The sequence below is a fragment of the Crocuta crocuta genome, unplaced genomic scaffold (assembly GCF_008692635.1).
Source record: "Crocuta crocuta isolate KB4526 unplaced genomic scaffold, BGI_CrCroc_1.0 scaffold1016, whole genome shotgun sequence".
In the NCBI taxonomy this organism is placed as follows: Eukaryota; Metazoa; Chordata; class Mammalia; order Carnivora; family Hyaenidae; genus Crocuta; species Crocuta crocuta.
The window spans coordinates 1,361,347-1,382,455 of NW_027533328.1; the positions used below are offsets into that span (position 1 = coordinate 1,361,347).

The 21,109-nt window shown below is 34.1% G+C and overlaps 1 pseudogene; it reads right to left on the reverse strand.

Annotated features, from left to right (window-relative positions):
• Positions 1–9,845: 9,845 nt before the first annotated feature.
• LOC144218289 (mothers against decapentaplegic homolog 2 pseudogene) lies at positions 9,846–16,138 on the reverse strand (annotated as a pseudogene).
• Between the last annotated feature and the right edge of the window lie 4,971 nt (positions 16,139–21,109).

A 21,109-nucleotide genomic window follows, 5' to 3' on the forward strand; every position in this document is an offset into this window, starting at 1 on the left:
CTTTGGGTAAATACCTAATAGTACAACTGCTGGATCTCAAGGTAGTTCTTTTTTTAGCTTTAGAAGAACCTCTATACCATCTCTTTGATACAAATGTTATTATGATTTGATAAATTGCTGAGTTCCCTAAGTCTGCCTTTGTGATCCCTGACCATTGCTTCCCTCTTCTTTTCAGCTTCATTGTTTTCCATAATTTTATCTTCTATATTGCCAATCTACTCCTCTGACTCATCCATTCTCATTTCAACAGCCTCCAATTGGGTTTGCATTTTGATTATAGCATTTTTAATTTCAGCCTGACTAGATTTTAGTGCTTTTATGTCTGTTCTCTGTTGTCTCTGTTGTCTCCTGTGCTTTTTTCAAGCCCATCAATATTCTTATAATCGTTGTTTTAAATTTTGTTTGGACATCTTACTTATATTTGCATTGACTAAATCCCTGGCTGTCATTTCTTCCTGTTCTTTGTGGGTTTTTTTTTTTTTTTTGAGGTGAATTATTCCATACTGTCATCTAGGAGAAAGAAAAAACAACAACAAAAATAATAATAAATTGAAATAAAAATTTAAAAACTTACAAAAATAAAATAAAGGAAGCAAAAGTGGGTGTGTTTTGGTCTGCATGTTAAGGGAGGCTTGATAGAAAAAAAGAGAAAAGAGAAAATAATGGAAAAAATTAAAAGAATTAAAAGTTAAAAAAATAAAAATAAAAAAATAAAATAAAAAATTTTGCTCTTTCAGTATCCAAGAAACAAAAGAAAACAAAAAACAAGAATAACAAAAACAAAAACAGAAGTAACAACAAAAAATGAATAAGCAAACAATTTTTAAAAAGTAAACAAATGAAGCTAGATCCAGTTTCCCCTAGATCTGAAACTTTGCAGAAGTACAGTCAGTAGGCTAAGCTTGTGTAAGGGATTTGTGCAGGTCCTCAAAAACGCAGGGCTCCTTTTCTGATTCTCAGGCTGACTTACCCTAGTGGAGATGAGCCTGGAGGGTACAGGGGAGCAGGGCTTGCCGTCAGGTCTCCCTTCTTCATTCAGTGGCGCCGTTTAGGTCACTGGGGTCGATTAGTATTGGTAAGCTAATGGTGAAAATGACTTCAACCCACTCTCTAGTCTCCAGGAAGTCTGAGCACTCAGCAATGCACTTTCACCCCTCCTGTGTCCCCCACCTCCCATCTGCTCCCTGTCTTCCCCCTGCCTGTGTTCAAGCTGTCCACCTAGCAGGCAGTGCCTCTTTCCAAAATTTTATGTCAGGCATAGCTGTGTTTCAAAACCCCACACGTCAGAAACCCCCATGGTTCAGACCTGCAGTGATGTGTGCGAAGATGTCACCATGCTGTGGCCAGTTTGTCCCTGGAAACAGTGGTGTCAGTGTGCATGGCAGCAGCTTAGGGTTCATGGTAAATCACAACACACACCTGGCTCCAGGGTTAGCTGCCTCCAGCCCATGGCTTTGTTCCTATATGGGTGAACATGGCAGCTTGATAGTGCCCACTGGGTCTTTTGCCTATGGTGAGGCTGTATCACCTCTATCAAATGCACTCCAAGCAGGGAAACTGCTTCTGTCAGTCTGACCCAGGGGATCCTTAGACCAAGCTGCCCATTCCTGGGGCTATGCACTGCTTCCTTTCTGGTGGCTGACCTCTGAAACTTCAGACTGCCTTTTATTAAAAAAAAAAAAAAAAAAAAAAACTGGTGGTATTGAAACCCTCTCTTTTTTCTCTATGAATGATTTTGGAGAACAGTTTTCTTTTGCAGTTTCCTGTGCTTGTTTTCACTCTTTCTCTCTAGCTGCTTTCAAGGGGAGTGTTTTCTTGTGCAAACCTGATGCACTGCTCTCTCTCCCCATCTGTCATTCTCCTCTCTCTGAAAACAGCTCCCTCTCCTCTGCAGCACCACAGCTCTTCTCTCTCTCAATTCACCTTTCCATACCATGTACCTGACACATTCTCTCCCTCAAATTATGCAGATTGTTCTGTTAATCCTTAGATCAATTTCCTAGGTGTTCAAAATGGTCTGATGTGGATCCAGCTGTGTTTGAGGGATGAAACAAACCCAGAGTCCCCTTACTATTTGCTATCTTAACTCTGATTTAATTTGAGAATTTTGTTTTATATTGTTTATTCTTCTCTTTTTTATTTCTGTTCCTCTTGTCTTCTCTTGAACTACTGAAATACTTTTAGACTATAATTTTGATTTATGTAATGACATTTTAGATAAAAACCATTTGCACACATTTTTAGTGCCTGCTCTATGAATTAAGATATTCCTCCATACATTTTCATAGTCCATGAAAAAGGACATATTTACTCCTAATATAAAATGTGAAAACTTCAAGACTATATTTAACAATTTACCCATCCCAAGTTCTTATACTGCAGTTGTTACATATACATATGTTACATATGTATTGTTTTATATCCCACAAGACAATAATATAATTTTGCCTCAAGACAATTATATATTGTTAAAACTATTAAGAGGGAAATACATCATTTTGTTCAACATTTTTTCCTGTTAATATCTCTTCCATATTCAAGTCTCCATTTCATATCATTATCCTTTACTTTTTGTTTTTAATTTTTTTATCCTTTTAAAGAGCTTCTTTCAGCATCTCTTAAAATACAGGTTTTCTGGCAAAAAATTCTCTTTGTTTATTCTACCTGAAAACATCTTCATATCAATTTCATTTTTAAAAGATCTCAGTGGATACAGAAATCAATTTTGGTGGCACTTACAAATACATTGTTCCATTGTCTTCAGGCCTCTGTTGTTTCTGATAAGAAGTCAATGATTGTTCAAATCATTACTCCTTTGTACAAAACATGCTGTTTTTCTCTGGAGACTCAAGATTCATCTTCATTTGGTCTTTATCTTTGATTTTAGGATATGGACAATATGCCTAGGTTATTTTCTTTCTTTTTATTCTACCTGTGTTTTACTCAGTATCTCAAATCTGTAAATTTGTATTTATCAATGCTTTTGCAAAAACTTCAGCCATTATTTCTTCAAATATTATGTCTCTTTCTATGAGACTCTAATTACAGATATATTAGAGTTTTTAATATTGTTCCACTTGTCCCTAAAACACTGTTCACTTATTTTCAATCTTTCCTCACTCTTAAATTTGCACAGAAAAAAATCAAAACCAAATCCAACCAAAATACTTTGTTAGTCTAGGTTTATAAATTGATTTTAAAGAATAAAATGTCTCAGATGAGATAATATGTGTGATGTGAATATTAAGTTTTAGCATTAAAAATGGTTAAGTTTATTATAGTGTTTTCTCACATTCCAATAATATCAATCTATCTGCTAATTTACCCATATATATATCATCAATCTACAAAAAAGGCTGGTAAACTATGGCCCATGTACTGGCCATCTTCTTCTTCTTCTTTTTTTTTTTTTTATAAGTTTTATTAGGTTATGGCTACATCCTTTTATTTTCATATTTTCTATGGCTGCTTTTGTACTACAATGCCAGTGACAAGTAGTTGTAACAGAGACCAAAAGAACCATGTCCCTAAAATATTACTATCTAGTTATCTTTAAAGGAAAAGTTTCACAACTCCTGATCTAGATTAAAGATAATTGAAAAGTATACTAAAATCTTGTTACAAATGAGCTCAAAAGTTCTAGAAAACTATAAATGATATTTTGAGAATCATGATCAAATAATTCAATAATAACATACCTAATGAATAAATATCCTTTCTAAGAAAATGCATAATCCACTATCTGATATAGAATACAGAAGATAATAGGAATATTATTTTTTTTCAAATATAAAAAGAAAATGATCAATGATATTAAGTGAAATAATAATAATTGAAAATATGTCTAGTGAAATCCTTATGGGCTAATTGTTGTTTAAGGAAGAAAAAGTACACTTTAAAATAAATTGGTCCCAATAGTTCATTTTTGCTTTTGTTTCCTTTCCCTCCAGAGATGTGCTGAGTAAAATACTGATGCAGTCAAGGTCAAAGAGGTTTTTGTCTGCTTTCTTTTCTAGGATTTTGATGGCTTTCTGTCTTATGTTTAGGTCTTGAGACCTCATCATGATGAAAACTGTTTGCACAGCACAAGAAATAATCGACAAAACTAAAAGGTAACTAACAGAATAGAAATCTTTGCAAATGACATAACAGATAAAGGCTTAGTATCCAAAATCTATAAAGAATGTATCACCCAATTCCAGTGAAGAAATGGGCAAAAGACATGAATAGACACTTCTAAGAAGACACCCAGATGGCTATCAGATACACCAATATCACTCATCCTCAAGGAAATACAAATTAAAACCACAATGAGATATCACCTTATGCCCATCAGAATGGCTAAAATTAACAGCTTAGGAAACAACAGATGTTGGTGAGGATGCGGAGAAAGAAGATCTCTTTTGCACTGCTGGTGGGAATTCAAACTGGTGCAGCCACTATGGAAAACAGTATGGAGGTTCATCAAAAAATTAAAAATAGAACTACCCTAAGACCCAGCAATTACACTATTAGGTATTTGTACAAGGGATACAGGTATGGTGTTTCAAAGGAGCACATGTGCCCCAATGTTTATAGCAGCACTATTGACAGTAGCCAAAGTATGGAAAGAGTCCAATGTCCATCAACAGATGAATGGATAAAGAAGAGGTGTTTTATATATATATGTATATATATATGTACACACACACGATGAAGTATTACTAGGCAAACAAAAAGAATATATACATACAATGAATATTAGCCAATCAAAAAGAATGAAATCTTGCCAATTGCAACAATATGCATTGAACTAGAGTGTATTATGCTATATGAAATTAGTCAGAGAAAGACAAACATATGACTTCACTGTTGTATGGAATTTAAGATACAAAACAGATGAACATAGGGTAAAGGAAGCAAAAATAATATAAAAACAGGGAGGGAGACAAAACATAAGAGACTCTTAAATATAGAAAACAAACTGAGGATTGCTAGAAGGGTTGTGTGTGGGGGTGGGCTAAATGTGTAAGGGGTATTAAGGAAGACACTTGTTGGGATGAGTCCTGGGTGTTATACATAAGGGATGAATCACTGAATTCTCCTGAAATCATTATTGCACTCTATGCTAACTTTGATGCAAATTAAAAAAATAATCAAATTAAAAAATAAAATAAACTGTCAAGCAGTCAGGAAATGTACTAATGCCTGCCACTTGTCTGTTGTCTGAATGAATTCACTTTAAAAATTGAAAGTAAAAATTGTGGTTACATTGTAAATATATATTAAAGATTTATAAAAAACATTAAAATATGCTTTCCTAAAGAAAAAGCTAATCTGCATTATCATTAAAAGACAAAATTATGCAAAGAATTATTTCAAAATGAATCAAAGTAAACCATACATAAAGCATTATATAAACAATTCAGAAGGCATCATCAGAATTCTAGGTATTGAGTTTAACCATCATGTAAAGCTTATCAAGCATTTAGAGATATTAATATGAGAGAGAAGATCCAATGCATCTATTATATACAAATAGATTACAAATTAAATCAACATATATTTTATATTAATAAAAAATACAAAGCTTCTGAGAATGTTCAAAAGTCGGACAAAAAATAACTGGCCTAGTTGAAGAAGCTATTATTTGGCCAGAAAAATAGATTTATTCAGATCTATGGCTGGTAGGTTCAGGAAAAGAAATGTCAACACATCAACAAGAAAGGTGATTCTAGAACAAAGAACCTCGAACTGAGAATTCAATCCCTTCTTTTAGAGAATGAATGGAAGAGATTGATGAGTAGAGGCTAGGCAGTTGACCAAATTAAAAAAAAGATCAACTAAGATCTTAACAGTGGCTGACTATACACACTTCTTTAACTAGTACTTGCTATGTGAAAGTCATACTTAAAAGATTTTATTTATGTCAAAGAATTAAGACAAGAGCTAATATTTATGTAGTGCTTAATCTGCTTTAAGAGCTATTCTAAGTGCTATAAAACATTAAATTAGGTAATTTTCACAAGATCTTGGCAGCTTCTTTAAATCCCCAGACCCACACTAACTGTCCTAGAAATCTATTCTAACTCCTGCTCTACTCCAAAGCCATATTTTAAAGAGATATTTAGTTCTGTAAAGTTTGTAAGTCCCCAAGCCATTTTCACTTCTCATACATACTGAAAATCCAGGGGTCCCCCAAACCACCTTCATTCAGACTCAAAAAACCTACTAAAAGCAATTATACTCATAGCTACTATTTAGTAGAGAAAAAAAGATACAGATTACCAACTATAGGAAGTTCATGGAATAGAATTTAGGGAATTTCCAAGTTTGAAGTTTCTAGTAGTACTGTTGCAGTGGAGTTATGAATGATGCTAACAGCTCCTAGGATTGAGGTGTAACAATGTACGTGTAATATGACCAACAGTGAAAGTCATCCAAGGTTTGGTGTCTGGAATTTAATTGGGGTTTGGTCATGTGACATGCCTGACTGACCATGTAGCTGACTTAAGCCTCTAGACTTTCCATAGGTCAAACTCTCAACATAAATGATTGTCAGCATAGACTATCAGACATGTCCCAAGGACCCTAGGCCAATAAAGACATTTTATCAGGCAGGATTTCCCTTGCATTTAGAGATTGCTTTTCAGAAAATTAAGGCAAAGGACAATCTCTCTTTGGGTAAGGCTAATTCTTTAACAACATTAATCCATAGCTACAATTCATCTTGGTTGGGCTCTTTGTAATCATAAAAATATGTAAGTTACACACATAAAGTACATTTTCAGATTTTTATTAAAAGAAATAGTAGTAGAACTAAATGACAGATACACAAAAAATTATATTTAGTTGCACATTCTTAACCAAACCATCTTAACCAAATATGCCACTTTTTTAAATGGCAAATGTGGAATCCCTTTCAAATTATTGTTACATGATTTCAAAAGTACCCTGCATATTTTTCTGTGCTTAAAAATGCAAAATATATTTGGTAAGGAAATATATACTCAAAATTATTGTTATAATTTGTTCCCTTCCTGTCATATATGTAAGATACTTATAAGAAGAATATAGCCTAAAATATTGTAACAAGTAAGCAAGCTGCAATTTCATGTCTTGGGAAACTATCATTTTCCTTAAACATGAATAACCTTCTTATTAATAAGTTGTAAGGGACAAGTATACACCTTTACTTTATGTCAACATCGGTACAAGAGTGACAAAGTAAGGAAAATCATAGTGCAGAGTAGCTAAATTGTTTAAGCACAATTTGCAATGGTTTATATAAATATGTGCCCTGGCTTTATGAGTGGAAATTAAAAAGTAAATATACCTTTAAATAAGCTTACTATGCCAAACTAACCATGGTAAACTCCATGTATCAGTGGAGAAATATGCTTATTTCTACTATGTTATAAACATGCATAAATAAAATATTTTGCTTGTTCTAGATAATATACAGAATGTGGTAAGGAGGAATTTCTTTTCAATATTTTCAGTACAGCTATTAGGATATAGTAGCTGCTAGCATTTGATGGTTAGCCTTAATGATTACTTGCACTGAAAATAAAATGCATCATTTTGGATGTTCATTTTCAATTTCATCTGCCAAGTGGAATGGTATCATGGACAAGATCAATAGAGTGATCTGACCAAACACACAAATCAGATTATACTCTCTTACCACCACTAAAATTTTAAACTATTGGCAGCACATAATATATCATTCAAAGGTTTCCAATTTTTTGCAGCATTTTTCTGCAGTACACAAGAGAATTTCTTTCAGCATGCTAATGAAATCCAACTAATTGGATATTTTATTTAATATTGGCTTTATTAAAGTCATATTTATAATGTCATTAATCAACTTCCTCATTTTTTATTAACATATCCATGGTACATAACACATATCTAATATTGTTTATTTGGTGCATTGAACCTCTATTAAAAATATATTTATTTTTCATTGGTGTCTCATATAAAGTCTCAGAGAGGTAATTAGTACTTAGAACTCTTAATGTATTCCAATTCTTTGGCTAAACTCCAAAACTTTAAATCCTGATTATTATTGTTTTTGAGAGAGAGAGACAGCAAGCACATGCACATACTTGTGAGCAGGGGAAGGGCAGAGGGAGAGGGAGAGAGAGAATCTTAAGCAGGCTTCAAGCCCAAAATGGAGCCCAGTGCAGAGCTTGATCTCACATTGTAAGAGAGCCGAAATCAAGAGTCAGATGCTCTACTAACTGAGCCACCAAGGGGCCCTATAATTTCTGATTATTAGGCCAAAAACATATATTTTTAAAGGTATTGTGTTAAAAATTTATCTCTTAAACCACACAGTGGTACTATGAGTGGGAAGGAGAGAATCATTCTTTTTCAAAGGTATTTTCAGCTTCTGGTAAAATCTGGTGATACAAAAGGTGGTGAATGAATAGATTTTGAATAAAATTAATTTAGATATATGTTACAGGACTTCAATAAAAGATATCTGTTAGCTGCCTCAGGCTTGTGCAAAGTGTTAAACATTTCTCATGATAACTAATCTAATAACCACCCAATAATAAAATGAAAGATTTAATCAGTCTATTAGTTTCCCTTCCTTTCAGAACATTCATTCTGCTTACAGTTATCAAAGGGCAACTATCAGATATATATATCTCTCAACAGTTTCTTATGATAACAGTAAATACAAACTACAAGCCAAAGTAAAATGTAGGCCACAGCAGATGCTTCTAAATGTGTCTCATCATAAGTATTAGAAAAGTACATAATTTTAAAACTATGAGAAAAAATTTGATTTAAGTGGAAACAGTATGTTTGTCATCTCAGATATTTTTATTTTTATTTTTTAAATGGAAAGGTCACAAATGTATTCATTTCTATAAACTCTCTATAGAGAAAGTAAGGTGGACTTCAATAGTAGGGACAATTCTTATTAGCATCAAGTAATTAGTAAGACAGTAATACAAAATGCTTTATTTTCTAATTTCTAATTCTAATTTCATTTATTTAATAATATATTAATTCATTTACATTATTAGTTTTTACAAGTGTGACTCCCTAACACAGAAAACAGATTAAAGTATTTTCGCTTTTTTGAAGACTAATAGAACTCTCTTTTGTTGCAATCTTGTCTTCTCTTCCTTCCCTTTCCTTCCTTCCCTTCCCTTCTCTTCTCTTTTCTTCCTTTCCATTTTCCCTCCCCAAAGTTTATTTTGTATTTTTGTAAAAGAGAGAAAAATTAGTTTTTCTAGAAGGAAAATCTGTTTCTAAATAACATGAAAGTCTTAATAAATATTCTATATTAAAAAAGACAAAAATAATGGTAAGTGGAAATTACAGATTAGATAATAACTTTATGAAGGTATGATTAAATTAAGAAGCAGCACACACACACCTAACTTATGTAAATTAGAAATGTATATCAACAACACAAATACAGTGATATTAAATCATGATACATTACTTGTATATATAACTACTACTGTTATTAATAAACCTTTGGGATGGACATTCACCTTTATGCCTATGACAACATCAATATGTCTTTAAAATATCTTCCTCCTGTATGGGATGGTATTTCTAGACACTAATTTTCCTACCTAATATTCAAACACAGAAAACCTACTCTACTAGAATGTTTCATTAAGAGAGTTTAAGTGTTTTTTTGTTTTTTTTTTCTCTCTTAAATTTTTGGACAGTAAACAGTCCATGGGCACCACACAAAAATATTACATCAAAAGCGTTATATTAAGCCATTTGATGAAGCTTGATTGGTGATGAAGTTTTATGACATGCTTGAGCCTCACACTGAAGGGACCACATGTGAGGTAATACTATGTCCAACCACTGTAGAGGTCCATTCAGAGGAAGTTCAATCCAGCGAGTGTTCTCACCCATCCAGATGGTTCTCTTACCATCTGCCTTCTGTATTCTGCTTCTCACCCTTTCACAAAACTCATGGTGCACATTCTAGTCAGCTGATACATAACTTCAAAACTGATTAGCACACTGAGTAAGAAGAGAAGCAAATTCCTGGCCAATTGGTGAAAACCTTCACAGCCTGGTGGAATTTGAAACTGCTGCAGGGAGCCAGCTCTATCTCTGATTTCCCCTGAGGCTCTGCACAAAGACTGAACTATCACTTAGGCACTCAGCAAAAACCTCCCCACCTATGTAATATAAGCACACTCCTCTTCCTATATGCTTTCCTATCATTCTTATGTAGCTTTTTGGTTCACATTGGAGAATAACACTATGCAGAGCCTTTCTTAATTTGATGCATCTGTGAAGCCATCTACAGCAAGTGAGAGCTGTAATGCATGAAAGTTCTCTCCAATCCTCTGGTATAATTCATAATTTCATACTGAACACCTAAATGCAGGTTCTGAGTAAATGGCTGCAAATCCAACTATTAGTAACAGGGAAAGAATAGTAGGAGGTATTTTTGCTTGAGATCCTACATCCATACATGTGTTCAACTGTTGATCACCTGTTCTTCCATCCTCACTGATACATCCAGGGTATGGAGTTTTTAGGATGTAATTACTCTGTGGCTCAATTCCCACTAGGCAATGAGTGTTTTCTGGAATGGAATAGGTATAATTATCTTGAGGTAGCAGTTCTGTTAGGATTTCAATACTGGAGGCGACACTTGTGTTTCCAATCTCTAGTAGTAGTGAAGTTAAACATTCCTCATGCCTTTAAACACTAAAAGCATATTCATAGTTTATAATTATTTGAGTCCGTGATGACTGTGAAGATCAGGCAAGAACCACAATCAGTAACATATAAAATATGACAGTCCTTTTCAATGAGATACTTGAAGATGACCATCAAGAGGCCCTGTTTGCTCAGAGAAGCTGAAGAGGCCTCTTATATCCCACTGATCTATCATATTTGGTGTACTTAAGTCTCCAAATTTCAGAGTGAGTGCTTGGAATGGTAACAAGTTTGGTGTTACAGTTTTGAGTAGTGATGCCTTTGTCAAGTTCATCTAATTGTCCTTTTTTCTTTAGTTTCTTTTTCAAACTTTTAACTGTTTTCTCATACCACTTTTCTTCCTGTCCATTCTGCTCTCCTCTACCAGCTCCTCTAGACTCACCAGATTTCTTCTGTCCCAGCAATCTCTTCACAACTAGTGGAGTGTTCTTACCAAAGGCAGCAATCCACACTAAGAAAATACCTTCTTTATCTAACCTGAAGTGCCGCTGACCACCTGTGCCTCCGTGCCTCAGCCCAGGGCCCCTTCCGTGGCATCTTGTCTCATCATTGAGTAAGGCCTACAGCGAACCACTGCCCTGGTCTACCTTCTGTAGTCAAGCCAGGAGTAGACACTTCTTTGCCTCTTGGGGAAGCCTGGGGGCCGCACCATGGAGTACCTTGAGGACCAGACAACCTCTGGACAAAACAAGTTATCACAGAAGAACTGGTGCAAAGTTTATTTTTTAAAATGTTTTACGCTACACATTCATTTTTAAAGATTATAAAAAGCAGACTGTTTTTGAAGTACACAATCAATAAACCACCATTTTGTCACATAAATCATAAGAACTTTTGTAAAATTAACTCTATATAATATTTCTGATTTGAATTCAGATTTTTAAAAATTGAATTGAAAATCTAATAATAGTATAATATTCATAGCAGAATCCAACTTGTCACCATGGCTTCACATATACAAAATCTCCCACATTATAACTCAAATCAATGTGTCAGTATCTGAAGTCATTTATCTTCCAACCCAAATTTGCCAGTGCTGGTGCTTTTACCTTTCACTTTGTCTAAATGAATGATTATCAATAGCAACTACCCTAATGCCTAGCCCAGAAGCCTATGTCATTATTCAGTGGCCCATTTCCTACCTCATGCTGATACATAACAAACCACAGGTAGATTTCACTTTGTAAATACTCCCTAATTTTTCTCTTCCTACTTGCCACTAATTTTGTCTTGCTATCATTAATTCACCTCTGAATTTCTGCAAGTTATCATTGTTGCCTGACAAGCCATTCTCTACACTTTATTCAATTTATGTAATTCCCCTTCCTTGAAAATACTCAGCATGCCATTCTTTTTTTTTAATAGTTTATTGTCAAGTTGGTTTCCATATATAACACCCAGGGCTCATCCCCACAAGTGCCCTCCTCTATGCCCATCACCCCCCTTCCCCTCTCCCCCACCCCCATCAGCCCTCAGTTTGTTATCAGCATTCAAGAATCTCTCATGGTTTGCCTCTCTCCCTCTCCCCCACGATTATTCCCCTTCTTCTCCCCCATGGTTCTCTGTTAAGTTCCTCCTTATGCTCCTATACATGCAAACATATGGTACCTGTCCTTCTCTGCCTGGCTTATTTTGCCCAGCATAACACCCTCAAGGTCCATCCATGTTGCTATATGTCAGTTGTCTATTAGTTTTACGGATTGTTTACTTTGCCATGCAGAAGCTTTTTTTCTTGATAAGGTCCCAATAGTTCTTTTTTTACCCTTGATTCCCTTGCCTTTGGGGATGTGTCAAGTAAGAAATTGCTGCGGTGGAGGTCAAGGAGATGGTTTCCTGCTTTCTCTTCTAGAATTTTGATGGTTTCCTGTCTCACATTCAGGTATTTTATCCATTTTGAATTTATTTTTGTGCATGGTGTGAGAAAATGATCTAGTTTCATTCTTCTCCATGTTGCTGTCCAGTTCTCCCAACATCATCTGTTAAAGAGACTGTCTTTTTTCCATTGGATACTCTTTCCTGTTTTGTCAAAGATTAGTTGGCCATACATTTGTGGGTCCAATTCTGAGTTCCCTATTCTATTCCTTTGGTCTATGTGTCTGTTTTTTTGCCTATACCATACTGTCTTGATGATGACAGCCTTGAAGTAGAGGCTAAAGTCTGGGATGGTGATGCCTCCCGTTTTAGTTTTCTTCAATATTACTTTGGGTATTCGGGGTCTTTTGTGGTTCCATACAAATTTTTGGATAGCTTGTTCTAGTTTTGAGAAGAACTCTGGTGCAATTTTGATTGGGATTGCATTGAATGTGTAGATTGTTTTGGGTAGTAATGACGTATTAACAATATTTATTTTTCCAATCCATGAGCATGGAATGTTTTTCCATTTCTTTGTGTCTTCTTCAATTTCCTTCATAAGTTTTCTATAGTTTTCATCATACACATCTCTTATATATTTGGTTAAGTTTATTCCTAGGTATTTTATGGGTTTTTGTGCAATTGTGAATGGGATCAGTTTCTTGATTTCTCTTTCTGTTGCTTCATTGTTGGTGTATAAAAATGCAACTGATTTCTGTATGTTGATTTTGTATCCTGCAACTTTGCTGAATTCATGGATCACTCTAGTAGTAGGCTTCTGGTGGAGTCTGTTGGGTTTTCTATGTAGAGTATCGTGTCATCTGCAAAAAGTGAAAGTTTGACTTCTTCTTTGCCAATTCTGATGCCTTTTATTTCCTTTTGTTTTATGATTTCAGAAATGCCATTCTGATCAAATTAACATATGTCTTTTTTGCTTGAGTGACATCTTATGTAACTTACCACATAACACCAAAAAAACATTGTGATTGCACATTTTTTTCTCTGTGTTTAGGTATTTAAGAAGATCATCCTTTAAGACAGACTGCAGTCATAAGGCAGATGACTTCAAAAGAATCATGAATACTTTCTTATGCCTAAAATTTGGGAAGTATCTTTGGTAAAAATAAATAAATTACATAGTACTCTCTCTACATTTACTAGCTGTGTTATCTTGGCCAAGTTACTAAAAAACTGTACTTCAATTTTCTCATTTATTAAATGGAGATAGTATAGAGTTTATCACACAGGATTGCTATAAAGATTGCATATATCCTTGTTAAAGCACACAGAACAGTGCTGGCAGCATGTTAAGCACAATATAAATATTAGCTTTTATTTCATAAGTAGTATATGAAAACAAGAAATGTTTCTAACTCATAATTCTCTAGGAAAGTAGTTCTTATAGTTTATGCTAAATGACTATATGTTAACAGATATACACACAATAAGTTAATTCATGAATAAACTCAAAATGATTATTAGATGAAGCAACAGATGTTGCTTCCCCCCACACACACAGACACATACAAAAAGCTGGAGGAGATGGTGAAGTTCTACATAACTATAGAAGAGTTGTCCAAAAAAACTATACACTTGATGTCAGTAATGTTTATATGCTATAAATATATTACACTAAATAAGTTTTTATCTTTATCAATTCCATCAACTTGTTCAAAAAATAAACATAAGCAGTTTTATTTCAAACATTTTTATAACTGGTTGTATTCTTACTCAAGATAACCAAACCACCATGCTATTTGATAACTAAAGGTATTAGGTTACAAGACATACAGATTTTTATCAATTACCATTAAAATAACAAAGTTGAATTTTTTCTTATTATTTTACAAGGCATTGCCCTATATTACTTTAGGATTAGAATGTCCCTTGTATATAACTAAGTTACATATGTTAGTGGTGCATTTTTTAAGTGTTTTGCACAAAAGTCCTTTTATAAGTACAGACTCCACTGTGAAATTAATCATTCAGATATAGACTAAAGTGTGTGAAATAAAAGATTATACTATTAGCTTTCAAATACTTTTGTGAATTTCTTTTACCAATCTCTTCTCAAAACATTATCCTAAAGCATCTTCTCTAGAAGAATGCCAGGTTTTATTATAGTAAATTGGTGTAAATAGTTTAGAATGTGAGGCACTGTAAAAGGCTTGACCCATCAATGTGGTTCCAGGTAGCCAGAAAGCAGCAGGAGATGTCCACATACAGTAACATTCAAGAATTCTCATTTAGAGGTGCACCTGGGTGGCTCAACTGGTTGTATCTAAATCTTGATTTCAGCTCAGGTCATGATATTGTAGTTTCTGAGATCAAACCCTGCATCAGGCTCTGTGCTGACAGTACAGAGCCTGCTTGGGATTATCTCTCTCCATGTCTCTCTGCCCTCACCCCAACTCACAACCACTCTCTCTTTCAAAATAAATAAACTTAAAAAAAAAAGATTTCTCATTTAGAGATGTATTTTTGATTTTGCAAGTATAATTAATAAATAAGCTATATCAGCTTCTTGCAACCCCAATCTCTGTACACCTAAATATGTCATCTCAAGGAAGATCATTCTGAAATCCCTTTCCTACTGTCAAAACAACTCAAGTTGTCATTCCCACTGTTTACTTGGGGAAAAATAGACCTGCATTCTCTGATAGAATTGTGAATATACTTTCTATAGAACCAGTTTATGAGCTGTGGTGAATAATAATGGAAATGCTGCAGCCAATAATACTATTCTATAACATCATGGTAAATAGTATTTGTCAGCTTGTTTCCACAATTACCTTTTGTGGTATTGTTAATAAAAGGAATAAAAAAATCTGCATTTCAAAGTGCTAAACTTCTTTGTGGCAGCTTTTAGAAAATAACAGAAATGTAAGTTAGGGAATATTCCCAAATTCATAATCAACAATTAGAACATTCTACCACAATGTTGGCCACATGTAGTAAAGTATGTGTTAGCTTTAACTGCACCAAATTCATGACTGAGAAAATTATTCAATCTGAGTGTTTATAGCTGCTTTTAAGTTCTCATTAGTCCTTGTTGTTAAAAAAAAAAAAGAGAGAGAGAGAGAGAAAGAAACAACAGTAAAATACATCACATATATTTGGCTAAAATATTAAATGGGGAAATTTGAAACATCGAAACAATTCAACTGAAAAACATTAATTATGGACAGATCTAATTTAGTGAAACTATCACTAACAAATAACATAGATCATTAACATTTAACTACTTCATGGTAGTGGGGGGATAAATAAATATATAAACACTTAAAGGAAGAAGAAATTTGGTGTTTTCCTTATCAGCAAACATACATAAATTAAAAACACTATTAAAAATTTAGCAAGAAAACACACATATTAAAGGATGTTTACTAATGTTATTTCCATCATTTAAGAACAATGCTACAATTACTTTACTAAAACACCTCAGGTTTTGAAGTTTTATTAACTATGAAAGAAATATATTGGGATTATTGGCAAGAGTTTATCACAGTTATTTCTACCTCACCAACTCCTCATCAATCAAGAAATTGTCATTTTTTTCCCTCATGGAGTATACTGAAGTCATATTGCCTAAATGTCAGTACGAAAGAGAGTTAACTCTCTTTGGGATGATGATCATATACTTTCACTCTTGCTCATAATTTTCAACCATTTGACTAGATTTTGGTACCTTCCTTGTAGAAATGTATGCACATGTGAAGTAGTGGGACTAAAATGCCAGAGGCTCATTTATATTTCAGAGATATGAAATCCCCAATGTGCTACAAGCAGTATCTTAAACAAAATAAACTCCAGCATTAATTCATAAAAATAATTTAAGGAATTTTCTTGGTTTGTCCTGATAGTTTCTATGCAAATAATCCAAACTGACAAGAACATTACTCAGCATCTCTATAGACAAAAGATGAATGTTTGTATTATATGTAGCATATTTTTTGCTTTACTAGTTTTTCCTAATAATAAGCCTGAGTATCCTTATCACTTAACCAATATGTTATGTCTCCAACACTTCTGTCCCAATTCTAGAATAATGAAAACTACTTTTATTTTTTGTCATTAGGTTTCCTTGGGTTCAGATATTTTTTTGGTAAAGTGCTAACATTTTTATATATTGTATATACTGCATATACTGCATCTATTCTTTGAAAATTCAAGGATCCCTGACATATTTTGTTCTGTATCACAGGAAACGTTATAGTGTACGATAATTTCGAGGAAGATTTACTTGACTAATTACTTAACGACTATAAAACCCAGTATAAAATTTCATACAAGCCTGTGAAATTCCACACTGATGATTTTACTAAAAATAAAAACTTTAGAAGAAGGTATAAATGTGTGTATACATATACTCGGACAGACAAAGTGTGGGACTTTATTATATTGTATAGTAAAGTAATCCATAATTTATTACATTTCTATACATATGGAAAGTAGGAGAAGTTGTTTTTTCATGATATTTAGTGTAAGAGCACAATGTGTTGTGTTTGTTTAGCACCTGCTGTGCTGCCACATGCCAATTCATGCTCTCCTCATCACTTTTCACTTGTACACACGTCGAACAGAAGGGACACTGAGTAGGATGATTTTTTTAAAAACAAATTTCCTTGTTACTAAATAGCACTTTAGGTCATTATTAAAATCTACTCATGGGGCGCCTGGGTGGCTTAGTCGATTAAGCGTCCGACTTTTGCTTAGGTCATGATCTCGGGGTTCGTGGGTTCGGCCCCGCGTCGGGCTCTGTGCTGACTGCCAGCTCGGAGCCTGGAGTCTATTTCAGAGTCTGTGTGTCTCCCTCTCTCTCTGACCCTCCCCTGCTCACGCTGTCTCTCTCTCTCTCTCTCCTAGAAATAAATAAAAATATTAAAAAACAAAAACCTACTCATATTTCAATTTCTAGTTCATGTCCTACATTCTTGATGGAGAATTTCCAGATACTGATAATCCTATTGAAGATGCCTTTCTCAGAAATATAATACTTTTAAGAATCAGTAAGCTCTCCAAATGTGCCAGTTCTTAAGTGTCTCTTTTGACTGTTTAATTCTAAAAGGTAGACTGCTTGATGGGGCTATATCCCCATAGCTACTTGTTTTACCTGGTATTTTGAGAATTTATCTAAAGTAATTTCTTGTGTAGTTCATATATAATTTTACCTCAGCTTCATTTAAGAAATAATTGACATATATTGTGTAAGTGATGTACAGCTTGTTGATTTGATACATTTATATATTGCAGAATTATTATTACTTTACCTTTAGCTAACTCATCCATGTTATCATCTCATCACACAATTACCTTTTTTTTTTTTTTGGTGATAATGTTTAAGATCTACTGTGTCAGGAACTTTCAAAATATAATCCAGTATTGTGCTTTTTTTTCTTTTCTTTTCTTTTTTTTTTTTTTTTTTGAGAGAGAGAGAGAACATGAGTTGGGGAGAGGGGCAGAGGGAAAGAATCCCAAGCAGGCTCTGTGCTCTGCACAGAGCCCAATGCAGAGCTCCATCCCACACCACTGGTCCATGACCTGAACCAATACCAAGAGTCAGATGCTCAACCAACTGAGTCACCCAGGTGCCCTAATATAGTATTGTTAACCATAATCACCATGCTGTGCATTAGATACCCCAAACTTATTATTTTATAACTAGAAGTCTGTACCCTTTGACCAACATCTCCCTATTTTTTCTACCATGCTCCCCTAGCCCCTGATAATCACCACTCTATTCTCTGTTTCTATGAGCTCAGATTTTTTAAAGATTCTAACACAAAAGTGGTATCATATAATATTTATCTTTTTTCTGATTTATTTCATTTAGCATAATGTTCTCAAGTCCATCCATGTTCTTGTAAATGGTAGAATTTCCTTCTTTATCATGGCTAAATAATATTCCTGTGTGTGTGTGTGTGTGTGTGTGTGTGTGTGTGTGTGTACTATATCATTATTCATTTATCCATTGATGAATACTTAGGTTGTTTCCATATTTGGGTTATTATGATAATGGTGCAATAAACATGTGTGTCAATCTCTTCAGATTCTGTTTTCATTTCCTTTGGATATATACCAGAAATGAAATTACTGATGGTAGTCCTATCTTTAATGTTTTGAGGAGCCTTCATACTATTTTACATGGTGGCTTCACCAATGTAGATTCCCACCATCAGTGCAACTGCAATTTGTATGTAACCTCAAAAGACCAAAGCTGGAGGCATCACACTTCCTTGTTTCAAACTATACTACCAAATTATAGTAATCAAAACAGTATGGGACTGGCATACTGATGGACACATATAGATTAAGGGAATAGAACACAGAGCCCAGAAATAAACCCTCATATACACGGTGAACTATTTGAGAAGGAAGCCAAGAATATTCAATAGGGAAAGGACAGGCTCATCAATAAATGGGAAAACTGGATATTCACATACAGCAAAATGATACTGGACTCCTTATCTTACATCACTCAAAGAATTAATCCAAAATTGATTAAACATTTAACCATAAAATCTGAAACCATACAATTCTTAGAAATTTAAGAAACACGGGGAAAATTTTCCTTTACATTGGTCTTGCTAATGATTTTTTTTTCACATGACACCAAAAAACAAGCAACAGAAGCAAAAATCAATAAACAGGACACATCAAACTAAAATACTTCTACAAAGCAAAAGAAGCAATCAACAAAATAAAAAGGAACCTACGAAATAGGAAAAATATTTGCAAATCACATATCTGATAAAGGGTTAATATCCAAAATATATAATGAATTCATACAAATCAACCACCACCACAACAAAAACTAACATTCTGATTAAAAACTGGACAGAGGAACTGAAAAGACATTTTCTCAAAACAGACATACAAATGGGCAACAACACAGTGAAAAGATGCTCAATGACTAATGATCAGAGAAATGCAAATCAAAACCACGATGAGACATCACCTCACACCAACTGAGATGGCTATCATTAAAAAGGTAAGATATAATAAATACTAGTGAGGATGTGGGGAAAAGGAAACCCTTCGTGTATACTATGGGAAGGACAGTGACCAAGTAGAATACTTTCAGCAAAAGTGACCTCGATTGTTGGAAATCATGTCTAGTTTAGAAAATTTGAAGAAACAGGTTATATTTAGTCTGAAAAGAAGACCTAGAAGGAAACTTGGTCATTGCATTGATACCATTTAAGATGTTCTACATGAATAAAAGCCTAGGTTTATTCTGTGTTGCTTCAGAGGGTAACAGATGAACTTTTAATATCAATGTTCAATTACATTTTAGATGAAGGAGAAAATAGCCTATTATCTACGATTTAATTAGGTCATTTGACAGCCTGGAAACTGAACAGAGAACAGTGAGAAATGTTATACGGAAGGCATAAGAAGTAAAGGCATAAGAAAAGATAGTCATTAGTCAATAAATTTGAGTCAATATTCCAGGAAATATCAAGCACCAATAATGGAAGATCATATAATTTTTCTAGCTTTGCCCTCTGATTTACTACTGCTGCTCTCAGGCAGGCTTAATCCCTCTCCACAGTCCTTCAAAATAAATGAGATTTAAGAACTCAGTAGAGAACAACAGGAAAACAACAAAGGCCTGCAATCAAAAGGGCACATGCCCCATCAGTTGCTCATTCTCTTTGAATGGCTCAGAAGCACAGTTCACATATGAAACCATATTTTAGGAATTCCTGAGACTTACCTCACTTCCACAGGGAATGCAATTGTCAGTGTTTCCTAAAGGATTTTTTAAGGTAAAATTTGAAAAGGGGCTGGTTGAAATCAATCTTGGTATAAGGAAAAATACATATGACAAATAATATTAACATTAATATCTTGTACAAAATATAATAAAAACTACTGTTCTTCAGTTACAATCATCTGAAATTTACTTCAGTTGTAAAAAGTCCAATATTTTAGAAACAAAAGAATGAGTTTAGATAAGTAGTTTATAATGAAAAAGATATACACAAGAAACTACCTAAAAAGGAAGTGAAAAATACAGTGTTAGCATAGCCTCATTTAATCAAGGTTTCACAGGTGAAGTATCCTGAAAAGAAGATTAAAAAAAATAGTAAATTAGTCATGCAAATGTAGAAAATTATTAATAAAATATATCTTAGCATATACATATACAAATATAACATATCAAGGTAACTTAGGTAGCCTCCCTCTAGCACTTAAACAGATCAATAAATATATTACATATCAATCTTTCTCTCTGTTTTTCTCTCCATCTCTTTCTCTCTCCCTCCCTCTCTCTAAGTAATACAATTCACGCTTTTTGTTACTGAGAATTTTTTAATGTTTATTTGTCATTTTTGAGAGCGAGAGAGTGCTTGCCTGTCAGAGAGGGGCAGAGAAAGAGGAGGACAGAGGACCCAAAGTGAGCTCTGTGCCTACAGCAGCACAGATGCTCGCCGGTGCCCAGGCTTGAACACATAATCCTCACTGTGAGATCATGACCTGAGCCCAAGACAAAGTTTCAACAGACTGAACAACTAAGGTGCTCCTGTTGAGAGTTTTTAAAAACCAC